General features: G+C 43.2%; 1 long non-coding RNA gene across 1 annotated transcript; it reads right to left on the reverse strand.

The window, feature by feature from the left end:
• Nucleotides 1-566: 566 nt before the first annotated feature.
• LOC136005646 (uncharacterized) lies at nt 567-16,694 on the reverse strand. The gene is made up of 3 exons (XR_010608822.1): nt 16,501-16,694; nt 10,181-10,250; nt 567-927 (listed from the first exon to the last, which is right to left on the reverse strand). It is a non-coding gene; the product is annotated as an uncharacterized LOC136005646 (long non-coding RNA).
• Nucleotides 16,695-19,226: the final 2,532 nt, after the last annotated feature.

Raw genomic sequence — 19,226 nt, forward strand, 5'->3', positions numbered from 1 at the left:
CCAGACAGGCCCATGCAGCATCAGAAAAGCAACTCACCCCCACGGTCCTTGTAGCTGCAGGTCAATGCTGAGACATTGTGGCTGTATCTGCACAGAGCTGGCATGAATTTATCGTTGGTTTATTGCCGATATATTGCTAAAATACAGCTTATAAGCATTTAGATTACATATAGGCTCTGTACCAAAATGGGCCACATCTGGCACATATTGTCCACAAATAATTGAGGGTTAACTGAATATGATTCGAACTAAATCATTTTTAAGAGATTTCTTTTTGTAGGAATTTTCACTAAACCAGCCAAATTCAAGAAGCAAAGCCAAAATAAGATATAAATTGTGGATCCCTGATGTACAATATGTACATCTTGTATGTGATTTGTAATTCAGAGGTAGAAGTTTCCTACATAACAATAGTGGAACGTGCCCCCAAGCACCCATTCAAATGAGATCCACCCAGCACAAGTGGAGTGCTGTGTTTTCCCAGCCCTGTTTCTTTTGCCTGCCATCCCAAAGGCATACAAAAACCCAGGTCACTTTCTGTTTAATCCCTTCTATACCAACACTACATAACTTTTCGTGTCCCCTCACTCTCTCACAGTCAAATGGCATGGCTTTAAGGATGGATGTATTTTATTTATGTAAACAACAATTTCATGTAAGTTTTCAAGTGTAAATTAGCACTTACAAATGTTGTCTGTCTGGTTTAAAAGCTGTGGTTATCACCCTGGGAAAAGACAACTCTTTGCAGGTATCCAGAAGTTGAGAAACAGCTGCTGTGTCCTTTTTTATCAACTGGAGCATTACTGGTGGCAAATGATGAGGGTGGTGTCATTGATTTCCAGTGCACATCTGCATCCGTCTCTGCCACCACGACTCTCCTTTTTACTTTTGTCGGGTTACTTGCTTCTTGCTGTTATTTCCATCTACCTGTGGAATGAGGATGAGGATGATAATGTAATAGGTGTTTTGAAAATTAACTCAATAGTACTTCAGGCCTTTTCAGACACACAAGTGAAAACATGGGTGTATAGAAAATCAAAGTATAATTATTATGAAAATGTACATTATTATTTAGAGTAAAAGGGAATTGAAGGTAGGATGATGAGATAATGAGACCACTGGAAGCGAAGGATTTTGAGACATGGTATTAAATAAGTAAAAAGCAGAACACTTAATTGAGCTTAGGGAGGGTTTTCCTAGCAAAAAAAAAAAAAATTAAAAAAATCTTCATTTCCTTCATGATTTCTTTTTATTTTTCTTTTCAGTATCTGAAACAAGATGTAAGATGTCACAGTATGACTGGAAATAGGAAGCTGTAAAATAGTGTTTTAAGGGCATGATCCTTTATCTGTGTTCACAGTCCCAGTGGATAAAACATTAACAAGGTAAGACCCAATTTAGATCCCTCCTGTTTTATTATTATTGGTTACACTGTCAGATAAAGATCTACTGGAGACAATATCAGTTTATTGTGAGATTTTTTAAAGTACATGAAGATTTACCATATATGGATTTGCAAGAGATGAAAGATCCAAACTAACCCACAACTGTCCTCACAGCACCTAACTTCTCCTGAGAAGCCAATGTTATTTCCGTAACAAATGTTCTTTTTTCAGAGAATATTTAGTACTTCATGAAATGGGGTATCTAGAACTTAATCCAGAAAAGGCCAAAGGGCTGACATTTATAAACCTCGAGTTGCCACAAATCAGATTTAGCTGTGACTGTACCGTTCATGATGTACAGTTAGACATACATGAGATGTAACACTAGGAAAGTGAAAGTTTTATTACCCTACATTTAACTCATTGAACTTTCTTTAATTTATCCGCTTGTTTGGATTACACATGAACACTGCAGTAGCAGCCCTCTAAGTTGGGATTTCTATTTATAGCATGCTCTGTCTTCACTGGATGCCCCTCCATTAATTTCAATGAAGCAGTAATTAGGCCCTTAAAGCAGAATTACAATATCTTTAATAATTGAATTTAGATTCAAAATTTACCCAGTATTCTTTCAAAAGATGTTTTTATAGTTCTTTGGGTCTGTGAAAGAGGACACGTTTCTAAATGTTACTCTTTTACATTTCCTCCTGTTTTTCTTTTATGTATTTTGGGGCTAAACAGTCCCATTGCCACAAATTTCAGATTTCACACATGAATGTATTTAGCCATAAGGCAATTCTGAACTTTCAAAATTAAGCATACAGGCATTCCCTGTAGGATAGATTTCTTTTGCATTCTAAATAATTTCTGCCTTGATAGCCAGGAACAGTAGGGAACTACTTAGCTCTATGGGATGCTTAACTACACTCAGACTTCTCTGCTGAGAGAGATGGGTTTGAAGAATGGACTGTTCAATGGACATGGAACTGTCTGGATGGCTGTGTCCAGAGTTACAGTCAATGGCTCAGATCCAAGTGGAAACCAGTAATGAGTGGTGTCCCTCAAGGGTCTCTATGGGGACCAATACTGTTGAGTATCTTCAGAGTTACATGGACAGTGGGATTGATGTGACCGTAGCAAGTTTACTGACACCACGCTGTGTGGTGTGGTTGACATACTGGAGGGAAGGGATGGGATCCAGAGGGACTTGTGGAGGCTGGAAAGGTGGGACCATGTGAACCTCATGAAGTTCATCAAGGCCAATTGCAAGGTCTTCTTGGCCATGATGCCCAGCACAAACACAGGCTGGGTCAGACTGGATGCAGCAGGCATGAGAAGGACTTGGGGGTGTTTGTTGACAAGAAGCTCCCCATGACCTGGCTTCAGTGTGTCCTCAAAGACCAGAACCCCCCTGTGTGCTGGGCTGCATCCCCAGAGCATGAACAGCAGGTCAAGGAAAGGGATTCTCTCACTCTGCTGCACTCTGGGGAGACCCCCTGCAGTCCTGTGTCCAGCTCTGGGGCAATGACACAAGAGGTACATGGAGCTGTTGGAGTGAGTCCAGAGGAGGCCACGGAGATGCTGTGAGGGCTGGAGCAGCTCTGCTCTGGAGACAGGCTGAGAGAGCTGGGCTGGTTCAACCTGGGGAAGAGAAGGCTCCAGGGAGACCTTAGAGCAGCTCCAGTACCTAAAGAGGCTACTAGAAACCTGGAGAGGTGCTTTTGACAAAGGCCTGTAGGGACAGGAGAATGGGGAATGGCTTTAACCTGACAGAGGGGAGACTGAGATGAGCTCTTAGGCAGAAGTTCTTCCCTGTGAGGGTGGTGAGGCCCTGGCACAGGGTGCCCAGAGAACCTGTGGCTGCCCCATCCCTGGCAGTGTTCATAGACAGGTTATGAGGTAGTGACAAAAGTGAGGTAGTGACAAAGGCCTGTAGGGACAGGACAAGGGGGAATGGCTTTAACCTGACAGAGGGGAGATTGAGATGAGATCTTAGGCAGAAGTTCTTCTCTGTGAGGATGCTGAGGCGCTGGCACAGGTTGCCCAGAGAAGCTGTGGCTGCCCCATCCCTGACAGTCCTCAAGGCCAAGTTGGACGGGTCTTGGAGCAATGTGGTCTAGTGGAAGGTGTCCCTGCCCATGGCAAGGGGCTGGACTGTATGAGCTTTATGTCTCTTCCAACCCAAACCATGCCACGATGCTAGTTTTAAAGGCAAAAACCAAACTCAGTAAATATTCAACAACCTTAATCTTGAGTACACTTGCCAGTGCATCCCTTTGTGCAGCTCTCAGAACTGTAGGTGATGGTATTAGAAACATCAAGAGTGGCACTACAGATAAATATATCTTCATCACCACCTCATCTGACATTCACTCAAACACTAGTCAAGAAAACGATGTGCAGCAGTTTTCACTACATAATTTATGTGATCTCCACTACCTGTGGTCATCATCAGAAGCTAATTGTACATGCTGTTGTGTGTGACTGAAGTACAGGGGTCATTGTGTCACAATGTGGTGGTGGGGATGACACTGCGTAAGTTTAGGGTGTTTATAGGGGATTGAATGACATTGCTGCATATTTCTTTCCTCTGACTGTTTGGCTGGGTTTTTTTCAGGGTAGAAACTTTACTCCAAAATTACCTTTTTTAGTGTGTGGGAATCAGACAGATAGCAATTTTGAGAATGTCTTGAGGGAGCAAGGTGATTTGAGTGATGAGACTCATAAGCCTTGTAATTACAGTAATTATGAGACCATACCTCTACAGGTAAGAACTCATAAGTAAAAACATCAGCATGACCATTTAAGAAGCTCGATAATTCATTCCAGGGCATGTGGTTACAGTGCAGTGCTTAGCATAAACTTCATGACTCTGTTGGCACTTGGTCTTACTTTTGAAACATGTATCTGTCCTGTAAGTATAGATCCTTTTGTCCTATAATGTTCGTATGTAGTCTTTTTAAGTCTATAGGATCTATAACAGCTGGTTGTAGGTGATCAAAACTTACTACACATTTTAGACATCATTTGCCCTGCAGCTTTATAAAGAAGTAGCCTGAAACACTGGAATGTTCTGACTCAGATTTTAGTCAGATAAATGCATGTTGCAAAAAGCATGTAGTCCATAAAGGGAAACTTTCTGTCCTACATGTTCTTTACTATAGCCCTGACCTGCTGCCTAATGGGATGGATGATTAAGAATAGTTTGGAACTATGGTGGGATGCCACCTTCCTAGTAGTCCTGTGCCCTTTTTTCTTATTTACTCAGCACTTCAGTTCCAGGTATGCCTTCTGTCAGTGTCAACTAATAACATTGCAAACTTTTTGAATGGTACTGAGAAAAGCTCGTTAGAAAGAAGAAAACCTCTCACCGAGTAGACATGCTGAGGCAGAAAAGGTAAAGAAGACAGGGTCATTAGATGGGATATTGTTAATTTTCTTCAGAGTTTGTATCCATGAGTTATAACACTAAATGCCAGTCATAAAATGATGGTATCATATCGAAACTGCAGATTATCCTTTTGATCACAGCAGTATATAATATTTCTTGAAGGTGTGTGCAGGACAAGTTTGTACAAATTGGAGCTTGTCTAGTTTTGTATTTAGATTCATTTTGCTGAGTGGTACTCTCATTGGGGAATACCTGCATTATTCATCACTTACATTTATGATGCTAACAAACATATATCACTTAGTGAATCTTCTATTTCAATGTTACAATTTTGTTTGGAATTTGGAGTGTTCTGATCATAGAAAGTTACTATTCCATACTAAAATCACTTTTAATATCAACCACTCTCAACAACAGCTGAAATTATCTATTTATTTAAAATGCTGTTGATGAGGAGTCAGATATAACATCTGCAATCCAATTAAAATATGCTTTATAACAATGCAGGCTGATACGAGAGAAGTTCTGGCTTAGATATGGGGAGAAAACATCATGAGTACAGTCAAGGTTGTCTCCAGTCTCCAGCCTTTGTGCCTTTCAAGACCCAACTGATCAAAGTGCTGAGTAACTGGGTCTGATCTCATAACTCACCCTGCTTTGGGCAGAAGGTAGGACGGAAAACTTCCTGAGGTTTTTCCAGCCTGGGTTATTTTGGTTACCTGAAATGTTCGCTGACAGCTTGCATGTCAGCACTCAAGAGCACTAGGTATGTATTATACTCCTGAACAGTTACCAGTATATTTAGAAACCTTATGACTTTTGCCACAGAGCTCAGTGTTACTGTACAGTTATTATGCAATTAAAACATAATTCCTTGTAAAAGCTACAGTCAAACATGAAATCACGACATCTGCCTTTCCAAAACCCACCATATGAAGGAAAAACAGCCTTACCACCTTTGCATTATCTCTGTCTTCATATCTATCCTGATCTTGTGTTAAAAGGTTGCAATAGCTACTTTAGAGATAAAGTAAAAATTTGCTTTCTGATATAAACATGGTTTTAAGCATTTTTCCCCTTGCCCTTTTTAGCTTCTGTGTAATAAAACAACTTCCCCTAAAATGTTACATCCTTCTCTACTTCCAAATAATTTTTTATGCTATTTTTGTAAAATGTATAAAATAAGATACTGAATTGCATTCTTTTGAAGACAAGCTGAAAATTCTTTTTTGTTTTGGTTTTTGCGTTGTTGGGTTTGGGGTTTTTTTTTGGCTGAACTTTTCTCTGGAATCTTTGCTTCAATTTTGGTTGTGTCTGCCTCATTAAGAAGTACCCTTTAGTATTTTATGAAGCCTGCTGAGGGATTAAAATATATATACAGGCTTATTTCTTTGGGTATTTTTATGTTTATTATTTCTTTGGTTTCATAAAATGGGGATTCATCCAGAAATGTAAGATACTCTCCCACTACTAAAGTGGCCCTCTGAAGAGCAACGTTTGTATTAGGAATACTACCAGCATTTGTACATACTGCACACAGAAGAATATGTTAAAATATTATTAGACTTGCAAAGTTAAGTACTCAAAAGTCACAAAATATAGAATTAAGCTTTACTTTGTCTGCCTTCCAGATCAGCATTCTGGTACAGTAATTAGTGACTGAATTGTATAGTACCTGCCCACCTTTTCAGAGCAGCGAATAGATTATGTTCTTTTAATGAGCAGCTATACATTTTTTAGGCTTTTCCTCATTCTCTAGTATGTTGTTGCAGGTTTTATTTACTGTACTGAATTTAAGCCCTGTTTGGAAGACTGAGTTATTAAATGCTTTTTGGGGTGTATTTTAAGCATTCCACTTCATCAGAGGAATCTTCACTGTTTTGTGTGAGATGGGCAGTACTTTCTATGACTGTACACCATTTTATAGCAGAGAACTGTGGTGCATAGAAGAAAAATTGAGGTATCTGTCAATTTGATCTGCCTAGGACTTAATTTTTTTTTTTTTTTATTTTTTTTTCAGAGAACTTATATATGCCAAGGACAGTCCCCTCTGATTTTGTTTGCAACCCTGAACACTCACAGTTTCCAAAAATTAGGTAGGAAAGCTAGAAAGAGGAGGGCACAGACAGTGGCCACCTGTGATAAATCTGGTTTAATGACTTGCTTCATGTCACATCTGAATCCCATGACAGAGCCAGAGTCTTGTCATGGGATTTACCAGAGTGCCATTCAATGGTTTTAACCATTAAAGGATGTTAGCAATATCCTAAATTAACAGCTAAATACCTTCTACTTTTGAGGCCAAATGAGTTAGAGGTCCTACAGAAAACATTCTTCCAAGTGATGGTTCAAGTACCAGCAATCACCCTGGGCACTGACAGGGGGCGAGTGCCTGTGAAAGACACTATATAACCACCTAACTCCAAAACATAAGCATGTTTGTTTATGTGCCTAAGTTGGATGTGGACAATTGGCCTGGAAAACTTCAGCCAGAAGACTGGAGAAGTTACTACCAATTGAACACACTTGTGTCAGCAGGAAATGTGCATGTCAGTCACAGGAAGTTACTATCCATACCATACCACTTACTATAAACTTTTAGTAACATAAATATTGATGAAATAGGTGGTCTAATACTCAGGATTACCACTTCACATGAAGTGAGTGCATTAGGCCTGGACTGGGAGTAAATATAGAAAGGACAGAATACATCAGAGCAGAGAGTTTAGAGAGCAGAGGCTCAAAGGGATGCACACAGGCAAAGACCAGGGATGGGAGATGAGGGGTTTTGCAATCACCAGAAAGGGCTGGCCTGAAACCCTCTATATGGAAACAAAGATGAAGATGTTGGGTAATACAAGAGAGAACCATTCTGTGACTTTATTTGCCGTTCAAGCACCAGATCTTTGTGATGAGACCAGAAGGGTGGTGCTATGACCTGAGCTGGGAGGGAACAATCCTGCTGCCACTTTGGAAGCTGTTCTGTCATACCCAACCTCTGAAGCACTCACTGATTATCCCCTCATGTAACCCACAAACGGATGAAGGCTTTAGAAGCAGGGTCTAAAATCAGGAACCACTTTTCTGGTACTGCCATGGCTCATGCATAAACCCACAAAAAAATTTTGGGGGGTCAGGGGAGGGGATCCAGAGTCCCTCAGGAATGCTTCATCACAAGAAAAGACTTTCCAACATATCAATAAGACATTTCCTTCAATGAAAAGGAGCAGAAGTTCTCACTAATCCCTTTTCAAAAAAATCTTGCAGGAACACATTTAACTCTTTTTTTTTTTTGTCTCTCTCTTTCTCCGGGGGGTGGGGGGGGCGGGGTAGTATCTTCTTCCAAATTTCTCACACACCCTGTTTTAAAAATACAGCAGCACTAGCTCTGCTTTGGTTTCACTTCTTCCTCTTCAACTTCCAGAACTATTACACCCTGCTCAGCTAGTTTTTTTAGAGGGAATACAGCTTAGATTGTACAACCAAGTGTTCTGCTGCTTTGACACTGGCTACAGCCATCCATGCTTGTATTATTCCTTCCCAGATTGCAACACATACATTTTTAGAATACTTGCATGAAGCTATGCCGGTCTGATGAGCCATTTATCCTCCCCAGCCAAAAATACTGGTGTGTAGACTTAACAGAGTAACAGTAACCATTTTTCCTCCCAAAAGAGAAAACATGGACACACAAAATACTCTACAGAAATTATAGTGGTGGCACAGAATAGTTATAAATACAGGCATGCCACTATGTAATAGCTACATAATCATATAATCAACAGATTTCCTAGTACTAATCAGATCAATCAGTTTAATTCTGTTCATTAAAAAAATTCCTTTCCTACGCTTGCTGATGTGTGTACTTTGGAGAAATACATCTTTGCTACATCTAACTGCTGGTATACAAAACAGACAGGATACATTTTTTTACTACCACAGGAAAGTAAATAACCTTAAGGTTGGGCAGGGTGGTGGTGAATGGTGACGAAGACCAATGCTTGCCAGGCTGTGTAGAAACAGGTTAGCTCTCATGGTACTTTTGTGAGCAGTCTCTGGACACTGTAAACTGTTGGTGCATTTTTATAACACAAACAAAATATTAAACTTGCTTCCTAGCTGAGCTCCCTATTCCTTGTATTACCAAACTCAGCTCTTAGATGAGAAATTTAATCTTTTTCGTCATCAGTCAGAACACTTTTGATTTTGGGGTATGTTTAATATACTCTGAGAGCACCACAGCATCCTTCAAAAAATGTACAGGCAAAAAAGACTGAGAGTGATTCTCAAGCAGCAAGCCATTTATCTCTGTATTGCAGTGTAGCTCCTGCTACAGTTTGTGGAAGCTGCATTAGCACACAGAGCTATGTGAAAACAGTCATTGTGCACTACTCTGAAATAACATTTTCCAGACTGCTCCAGGGGAGACCCATGTTCATTCCACCTTAGCAGAAGAACAGATCCTGCTATGCTACCTTGTGTTGAATAGCATGGGCTGGTTCTACCACAGGAGATTCACACTCTTGGCAATACAGTCCTTGTTCATACCGCATCATATTTTCCTCCTGCAAAGAGCAATTCTGCACCCCCTGAAGTCAACTGCAGAGGTCATCCACATCAGACCTCTGAATAGCACGTTACCCTTCTGATCAACCATGTGTAGACTGCAACCCTATTTTTTTTTTTTAGCAGAGAAAAACTGTTTCAAGACCAATCCAGCAGTTCTCAGTCATACCATGTATCTGAGCAACTGAGGTGCAGAAAGACCCTAAAATTGCTCTGCACTTGGATCAACATTTGTCCCCTAATTGCTGATCAGAGGAACCAAGTACTCCTACCGTGTAACCCTAAGCCACCAGTAGCAAAGCCAGGATCCAGAATAAAATCTTTTGACAGATGTTACCTACTGAAATGTTCTAAATGGTCAAAAAACTTACTTGCCAAGAGCTACACCTTAATAGTGTGCTTCTGCAAGACTTCCCTCTGCAGCCCTGTGTTCAGTTTTGAAGCTCCCAAGAGCTTCAGAAGAGGGACATGAAGCGGTTGGAGCAAGTCCACAGGAGGTCACAGAGATGCTCTGCTCTGGAGAGAGGCTGAGAGAGCTGGGTTTGTTTAGCCTCGACAATTGAAGGCTCCAGGAGACCTTAGAGCAGCTGCCAGTGCCTAAAGGGGCTACAAGAAACCTGGAGTGGGGCGTTTGACAAGGGCCTGTAGGGACAGGACAAGGGGGAATGGCTTTAACCTGAATTAGGGGAGATTGAGATGAGCTCCTAGGCAGAAGTTCTTCCCTATGAGGGTGGTGGGGCACTGGCACAGGCTGCTCAGAGAAGTTGTGGCTGCCTCATCCCTGGCAGTGTTCACAGACAGGTTATGAGGTAGTGACAAAAAGGCTGACCTTACTTACCTTATCTAAGGGCTGTCAGACAGAGGATTTTGCAGTCACTACCTGGCATCCTTTACTCTGTAGTTCAGACCTGTATCATTAGTGGCATATAAATACAGATTTCAGTTTTCTATTGAGCTCATTTGTTGGCCATATTCACATCTTAGAGAGCCACTAAAATGTTAAATCCACACTTCAGATGTTTATGTCTTCCTATTGTACACAGCAATGAATCAAGCCACATGCTAAATGGGCATTTGGTCCATTATTTAAGTAATTTCCTAATACACAGTAAGCAAAAGTATTTTGTAAATTTTGCCACAAGAAGTAAAGATTTACAGTTTTGTCCACAGAGGTATCTCAAATACTCTGCTATGATTCATGACTAGATTGTTAGCCACTGTACCAATAAATAAACTGCTGCCCAAATCTAAAGTAATTTAAGAGATAATAAATACACATTATCAATTCTTTTTTCAGCATATTCTTTCCAGGCTAAGACATCTCTTTAACAGTTAGACAACACAATGCAATTTTGTTTTCAGAATAAAACATATATGTTGAACATTATAAGTTAATCTGTTAGCAACCATTTATCCAGACCTCATTAATCTCATTACCACCTTCATTTTCAAACCTAAGCATTATACATGTTTTAGCTAAACATAAAAATAGCACACCCTCTACGTATCATACCTTCATTAGCACTGCTGCTAAACATGTAAAAACATGATATATGTTATAAAACAGCCACGGATTCCAACTTCAGGCAAGGTATGCTTGGGTTAAAACTGGCATCAACACCAACATAAAATCACTCTTGCAAAAACATCATAGAGATAGTTATCAGCTGCAGTGCAGAACAAAAATTTATCACGAAAACTTCAGAAAAACATTAATTTCTTCTGCATGAGCCATGAAACTATTTGTTTTTTCCAACTGTTTACTCTTCTCCATTATTATTAGTAGTAGTAGTACTAGTACTAGTATTAGTATTTCTGTTTGTATTACCATAAGGTTTTTTAGAAAACTTCTCCTGTACCAATGAGCTCTCTTAGAGTTTTGTCACCAGTTTCAGTGAAAGCAGTTCTAGGGTCCTGCCAAGATGTTTTATGTGTATGGACTTTGATTACTACTCTTCTGCCCGAATACCATACCACCCTCTTTGTGAGTGGTAAATATTGCATGTGGATTAAAATATGCACAAGATGCACTTACAGTTAAAAGGCAGTTAAAGTTACTTTTGTGTAAAATACGGAACAGATTATAGCTCAGATTAGACGTAGAAAAACAGTTTAGCTCATTTCAGAACTTTGGGACGCTACCTAGTTATCACTAGGTAACATGCAAGGAATGGATCTACAATACTGAGGTCTCCTGTAAAACATCAGTCAAGTATTTACAATGTAGTCAACTCTGTAGTAAACTTTGATGTTTTCCCCTGCTGCAACTGAGGTAGGATTCTAGGATACAGGTTTCACTGAACATTCAGTAGCTGCACTCTAAAAAGATTAAACCATTTTATTCCCATTATTTTCATTTCATCTGTGTATTAAATTGTTACACAGCTAACAGTGAACTGTGACTGTAGTGCACAAACTCTGTTTATTACAGCTGTATCTACTGTCCCACCATTAATTTTGTTTTGTGCAGAACGTGACACAAGGTTTATCTTTACTCTCATGCAATACATTCTCTCCTCCTGCTGTACTGTTAAATATGTGTAAAACAAGCCCTGCAAGACATGGCAGTACATATATATAATAGGGTGTTTGTTGCAAGAAGAGTTAAAAAGTTACTGCATGAGAATGCCACATTAAGTATAAAAATATTCCTATCATTCCAGGTATTATTTCAACATTTAAACAGTGTTTTTAACAGAAATGCTAAATAAATTTAAAAATGTGTGCACTTAAATGCTAACTATTGACAAAAACAAGAAAATAATGATACTGTGTTTTGGTCAACCCTGTGAGAATCCACTCTCAGCTGGAGCTGATGACCAGTTTCTGTTAATGCTGTTATAAATGGAGTTATTTTATAAACACAGTTTATTAGAGTGACCTTAGGCTGCAACGTGAGTATACAAACTAGGAGCATAGAAGACAAACTATCATAATGAGGTTACCTTTCATTCCCCACACTTCTGTTTTTCCTATTTACCTGGAGCTGGACTAAATGTACCAAAATTTGTCATGGGATCTGTGTGACTAATGACAAGAAAATTTGAATGTTGGCTGGCTCAGTGTCCTCTGCACATACACAAGATATGCCACCTCGTGTGTATGAAGAACAGATTTTGCTCTTCATGTGCCCTGCAAACAAAATGGTGGCAAGTGGGTAGAGTAAGAACGCAGGCGTGCATTCATTTGCCTTTTTCAGAGTTTTCATAGGAAGCCTCAAATATGCCTCAGCAAATTTACAAGAATGAGTGGGTTATCTTAGCAATCACTGATATTACATACAATATAAGCATGCATGGAAACACAAAATTGTTAATTTTCAGTTACCAAAATACTTCTATAGGTATGGATTAGAGAAGGAACCCCCTTATAGGTCTCAGAAGGAAATTTCTGACCATGATGAATGTGCGTCTTGAGACCTCATTCAGAAACAGCTTTGATAAACAGCTCAATCAAATAATTTGTATTTCTCCAAGATTTAAAAAGTCAAACACACAAAAGTCACTATTTATCTGCAATGCTAAAGCATTATTTCTTCATGGCAGACCCACTCCAGTCAACTGAGGCAACGGACTGAGGTCAGCCCAGGGCCCAATCTATCAACTGCCAGAAATGTGCGCCAAGAGCACCACTGGTTCCAAGAGAAGTCAAAAGGTCTGAAAGTACCGGCTGTGCCAGAGGGCCCTGTACAACTCACAGGGCTGGTGTTTAAATAGAACAGGACTCCCATAAAGCCAAATACATCTAAAGAATCACAGGGAATGATCCCTTAGCTGCAGTGCAGATGGGTATGTACTTCCAATGGGAAGGTACATATTAATATCCTGAAGCCAAATATCTTGAATTCCTCATCAGTTCTGTGACTCAAGGGTGGTTACCCACATGACATGATTTCAAAATAAGCCTTAAAATAAATCATAGAATCAGAGACTCGTTTGGGTTGGAAGGGACCTTAAAGCTCATCCAGTTCCAAACCCCTGCCATGGGCAGGGACACCTTCCACTAGACCACACTGCTCCAAGCCCTGTCCAACCTGGTCTTGAGCACTGAAAGGCATAGGGAAGCCACAGCTTCTCTGGGCAGCCTGTGCCAGGGCCTCACCACCCTCACAGGGAAGAACTTCTGCCCACGATCTCGTCTCAATCTTCCCTCTGTCAGGTTAAAGCCATTCCCCTCTTGTCCTGTCCCTACAGGTCCCTGTCAAAAGCACCTCTCCAGGTTTCTTGTAGCCCCTTCAGGCACTGGCTGCTGCTCTAAGGTCTCCCTGGAGCCTTCTTTTCTCGAGGCTGAACCAGCCCAGCTCTCTCAGCCCGTCTCCAGAGCAGAGCTGCTCCAGCCCTCGAAGCATCTCCAGGGCCTCCTCTGAACTCGCTCCAATAGCTCCACGTCCCTCTTGTGTTGTTGCCCCAGAGCTGGACACAGGACTGCAGGGGGGTCTCCCCAGAGCCCGCAGAAGAGGAAAATCCTCTCCCTCCACCTGCTGCTCACACTCTGGGGATGCAGCCCAGCACACGGGGAGCTTCTGGGCTCAAGCACACTCTGAAGACAGGGAGCTTCTCATGGGGAGCTTCTATCACCCCCAAGTTCTCCTCAGGGCTACTACATTCAGTTTCCTCTAGCCTGTGTTTATCCTGGGAACTGCCCCGACCCAGGGGCAGGACCTTGCACTTGGCCTTGTTGAGCTCCATGAGTTTCACAGGGTCCCACCTCTCCAGGCACTCCACATCCCTCTGGATCCAATCCCTTCCCTCCAGCGTGTCAACCACACCACACAGCTTTGTGTTGTAAAGCTTCCTTGAAATAAAACTTTTGGAATAAAAATCATATAATTGCAACCTGTAATTTATATGTGATTTTAAAGTGTGATAAAAAATTCCAGTAAAATACCCAATTAACAATATATCTTCAACACCCCCAGCACCTAGCCCCACCTGCCTTCTGTACTTGCATGTCCTACTTTGGCCCTTCACTAAGGCATCTGATACCAACATCTGCAAATTAATTTTTTATTTAACTTTGAAGTAATTGAATCCAAATGTGTACAGTGCTCAGTGTTTTCATATAGGATAATACCTTTCACTTAAAGACCAGGCAATTAATGTTGGAGAAAAATGCAATTAACAAGGTAGAAGCATCACAAAAATACAAAGGTGTGCATATTTCGGATGTGTAAAGCCATACACTCTTTCATTATTTTCCTGAGTCAGTCAGCAATTTTTGGAGTTTTTAAAAACTAGGCAAAGTATAATTGCCACTATAGTCTATTATGGCTAGAAATAAGGACTGGTGAAAGTGACTTGGCTGTCTGTTTGGAAACTTATCCTGAAATACCACTGCTTATGTCTCACCTATGCAGAATCATATGATGGGCAAATTATTACAGGAACTTCAGCTCCTTTTCCCCAGAACACAACTGCACTAACTAGAAAGACCAGGAAAAAAAATTAATAATAAAAAAAGAAAATAGGTCAGCATGATCACCTTGGGCACTAATACAGTATTTTCCAGAAAATCTGTAAGAGGGTGGTATGATTTCTCTTAAAGAGCAGTGAGAGCATCTCAGCTTTTTATTCAGCCAGCTCCAGACATTCCAAAATACATCAGCAATCTTTCAGTTATATAATCATAATTTTTATATTTAAAACCAAACCAAACAAAAGCCACAGCTATTCATCTTTCCACCAGCTCTAATCAAATTAACTTTAGAGGAACTTAAAATGTATCTCTTTAATCACCCCGAAATACGGAGGCTTTGTATAGATCTGAGCAGTCAGAGACATGTATTCCTTGTCTACAAAATGGGTAAACTGTTCTTGGCGAGTTTAAGACAAATATCCCTCAATCAATGTATAACATACGTTCTCAAGATTTCTTTTACAGTTAATACAGAATATGTAATACCTATTTAATTCAAAAAGTTGATCAGGATGAATCGCCTGTTGTCTATGGCATAGCATGCAGAGCCAATCATCTTGTTTGGCCCCTGGAGAAATGGTTGCCCTCAGCCAGCCCTCACAATACTCCTCACTTTTTTCTCCAACACACAAACACCCACAGGCATGTTCATTTCAATATTCACCTTCTCCTCCTAGTTCCTTTTCCCTTATTAGGGATGCTGGGGAGGACTGGACCACTGCTGCATCTTTATACCACCAGATCGCTAAAGAGAGATGCTCAGTTTAGGCAGCATGTTTGAGGCACTGTGAGCAGCAGGAATACCTCACAGCCAGTGGTGCCATTACTCCCTTTCAGGACCATATCCTTCTAAAGCCAGTGGGACTGCTCTTGGTGGAAGGTAAACTGTGTCCTTTGAGCACTTCCTCAGCACAAGCCACACTTCACAAGCCACAGCTTTCCAGCTGTTAGGTTTTCCTGATACAGATACTGGTGCAGGTTTGCTTGTGTGCTTTGTGCTCACTAACGGTCCAGCACTGTAAAACACAAAAGTAACTGAGAGGAGACAAAGAGCCATGGCTGTAGTATCAAGTGTTGCTACTTTGACTGCTCTCCTTCCTCCCTTTAGGTGTGACCCTTAGGTACACCAGGTTATGGCTCCACTGAAGTATTTCCAGAGGCCAGCGCTGCAGAGGGCTGTGCATGTGGTAATGTGCACTCTGAGCCTTGCAAAGAGTTAATTCTCCTCACACGAAGCCTTCAGAGGACACAGAGGGCACAAAGCCAACAGAGAAACCACCCTCCAGAAACCTCCAAATGCTGAACGGCTGTGCAGAAGCAACTTCAAGCAAACTTGGTCTGATGCAAGCGGAAGGCACTGACTGAAGTCTTGGTCCTGCCTGATAATAGAAGTGCAGGCATAGTCGCTACACACCGCACGTCTGTGCACACACCCGGTGATCCCCACCTCTGCTCAGCACAGGGACCGGAGGACCTGTGTCCTTGTTGGCACCTCTTTGTCTGAAGGAAGATGCAGATGCCTCCACACCAACCTCACCCCTGACTGTGCTGGGCTGCCTTTTTCCAAGGCAGGATGACCAGGGTGCACTGTCACTGTGTAACTTGCACATGTTAAGGGGAAATAAATAAATAGATTAACCTATAAAACATGAAACACCACCACCAAAAAACCCTGGTGACAGTACCGCCCCTCCCCCGCCGGGCCGCTGTCCTACCGCGAGGTACCATGAGGTACACTCTCACCTCAGGGGACACCACCCCACCACAGGCACTGAGGGCATGAGGGGCATGAAGGGGGATGAGGGGTCCCGCCATTCCCGTCGGCGGCATGAGGAGGAGCGCGCTGCTGACAAAGTTGGTGCGGCAGAGCCAGGCCTGTGTCAGCACAACGGCCCGCTGCAGGAGCAGCAGCAGCAGCAGGAGCAGGAGCAGGAGGAGGAGAGGAGAAGGAAGGGAGGGCGGGAGCAGAGGCAGCGCGGCGCGGGCCGGCGGGAGGCGGTCGCGGGGACGGAACAGCAAATGCTATTCAGCCCTAGCAGTTTCAAGCCGCCCATGCTGGGGAATTACTGAAGTCGAGCTACGGCGCTTAGCGGTGTGTGTGTGTGTGTGAGGGAGTGAGTGTGCGAGTGCTGGTGTGCCTGAGCGGGACCGCGCGGGACTGCGCGGGACTGTGCGGGTGTGGGAGCGCGGACTTGCGGATGGGTGGGGTAGTGAGCTTTCCCCCCGAGGCTCCCTGCTTGTGCCCCCGACAGGACTCAGAATTTAAAATAACTTTTTAAAAAACTTACATAAAAATAATAATTAAAAAAAAAAACCCCACAAAAACCACAACCAACAAAAAACCGCAAAAAAGAAAAAAAAAACCCTAACGTGTTCCCGGGCAGGCTGACAGCCGGGGTCAAGAAACAGCTGCTGGAGTTAATGTTTCTTCCTCCCACTCCGTCTGATGGCGGTGCCCTGCCAAGGCGAAGTGGGAGCGGGAGCGCGGCTCCTGCCCGCCCAGGGTGCAGGGCCGGGGGCGGCACACCGGGACGGGACGTGCTGACCGTGCTGTGCAGTGCTGCGGGCAGCGGGGCTTGGACCCGGCAGAGGGGTCGTGGGGCAGCGCCGGAGGGGGAGATCTCCCGTCCCTGGGAGTTATTTTCCCCCTTCTCCCTCCCGTGGGAGCCCGGCAAGCTCGAAAAGGCACTGCGTCTGTTGGCAAGGGCTGATTCACGCTGCAGAGCGCTGCCCGGGGAGAGCTGTGGGCATCCACCCCCCCCCTCCGGCGCCGGGCCCCTGCAGCCGAGCTGCGGCTGGACCCCCAGCTCCGCCCGGCCGCCGAGTGTGGGACAGCTGCTGCCCGCCTCGAGCAGACCCCCCGCCGGCCCTCGGTGGGGCAGGAGCCGGCCAGGCGCCCTCCCCATGGGCGGTGGGCTCCCCCGGGGCCAGCCCTCCCTCCCGGGCCCGGAGGCCCCGTCGCCGGCACCGCCCGGGCCTGCCCCAGGAGCCGACACCCGGCGCCGCGGTGCGGTCCGGCGGAGTCGGGCTCAGGCGGAGGCGGGTGCTGGCATTGGGGTGCAACGCTGGCACCCCAGAATACAAAAGTGATTTTCTGGGTTTGTGCCTAGAGTCCCCTTTTAAACTTAAAAACGCCTGCTATCTGCAGCCCCCACCTAACCTGCCACTCGTCGGCCTTGAGAACTCGGCTCCGAAGCAGGGACGGAAGGAGCCACCTCTGAGCACCCATTTTTTAGGGCAGTGTGCCATGCTGGGGAGCAACTATGTGTCACTCTTGTGCTTCCCACTAAGAATGAGGCTGCCCCACAGCCACTCACATGTTGTGCATGTCTGATCAGCCCGGCTGCCGTTAGCTGCGGTATCCCAATACTCCATCACTGTATCAACTGGCACTTCATGTCATGACACACTTTACCGTGTTGTGACATGGCTTCATCACGTGAAGGTGTTGGTGCCAGCTGTTGGGGTTTTGTGTCTTTGGTATACTCACCATTCACCTTTGCCACAGAGGTGCTTGTTCATGAATAAAACAAACACAGTGTGAGTACTATTGACATCCTGCAAACAGGGCTTGTGAGAGGCTCATTAAAACCAAAGCTGCCCAGTAAGCCCTGCTGCCTCCTGGCAGGCTGGCCTATTTAATTTCTTCCTTAATTCCTTGTCCAGGATGGGTTGTTCTTCCAGCCTATCGCTTTACATCGTTCTATGAACTGCACTCCGTCTGCCGCTTTTTCCAGACTGGTCCTCTGTGCTCTATCAGATGTATTCTCCACACAGCTCTTTGCCCAACTACACTACGCACTGCTAATTAAGGCCTCATTTATTTTTTTTCTTCTTTTTTGCTATCTAAAGATAACACTTTGATTAGACACACACAAATACCAACATTAACTCCTTCTAAAGAGTAAGTGACATGAAATTCAGATGCTATAATATCAGTTCAACATCCTGACTGAGCTCAGTGAGATCAGGTCTTCACATGTAGTACCAGAGCTATGACCTTCAACATTTGCTCATCAGAGAGATGGGTGCCCATTACCCTAATTCAGCCTTACTATATACCAGACTTGCCCGTTGCCCTTATTGCCCATTATCCTAATTCAGACTTCCAGTTTTATTCTGTAATTCTGATGAAACACCAATACACGTTCTGTTTGCACTAACCAAGGCACTCTCTGAGCCAAGTGTTGCTACTGCAACCTATACAAAGCTGACTTAGGTTTCTTTCTTGTTTTTTTCAATCTTTTCTGCAACTTCAGAGAAGTTAGCATGTTTGACCTAGCTATTTAGAAACTTACTTCAAGCATTCCGGATGCAGTTAATGAGAAATAGCTCCCTGGCTTTTCCAGATGTCTTGTGTTTTTTCACACAGGTAGCTTCCAAGCGCTAACTGCTCTATATCCAAATTTTTTCTCATGCACAAATAACACCGAACTTGGAACACTATCTGGAGTTCAGTCAAGGAAGAG

Source organism: Lathamus discolor, chromosome Z (genome assembly GCF_037157495.1).
Source record: "Lathamus discolor isolate bLatDis1 chromosome Z, bLatDis1.hap1, whole genome shotgun sequence".
Taxonomy (NCBI): Eukaryota; Metazoa; Chordata; class Aves; order Psittaciformes; family Psittacidae; genus Lathamus; species Lathamus discolor.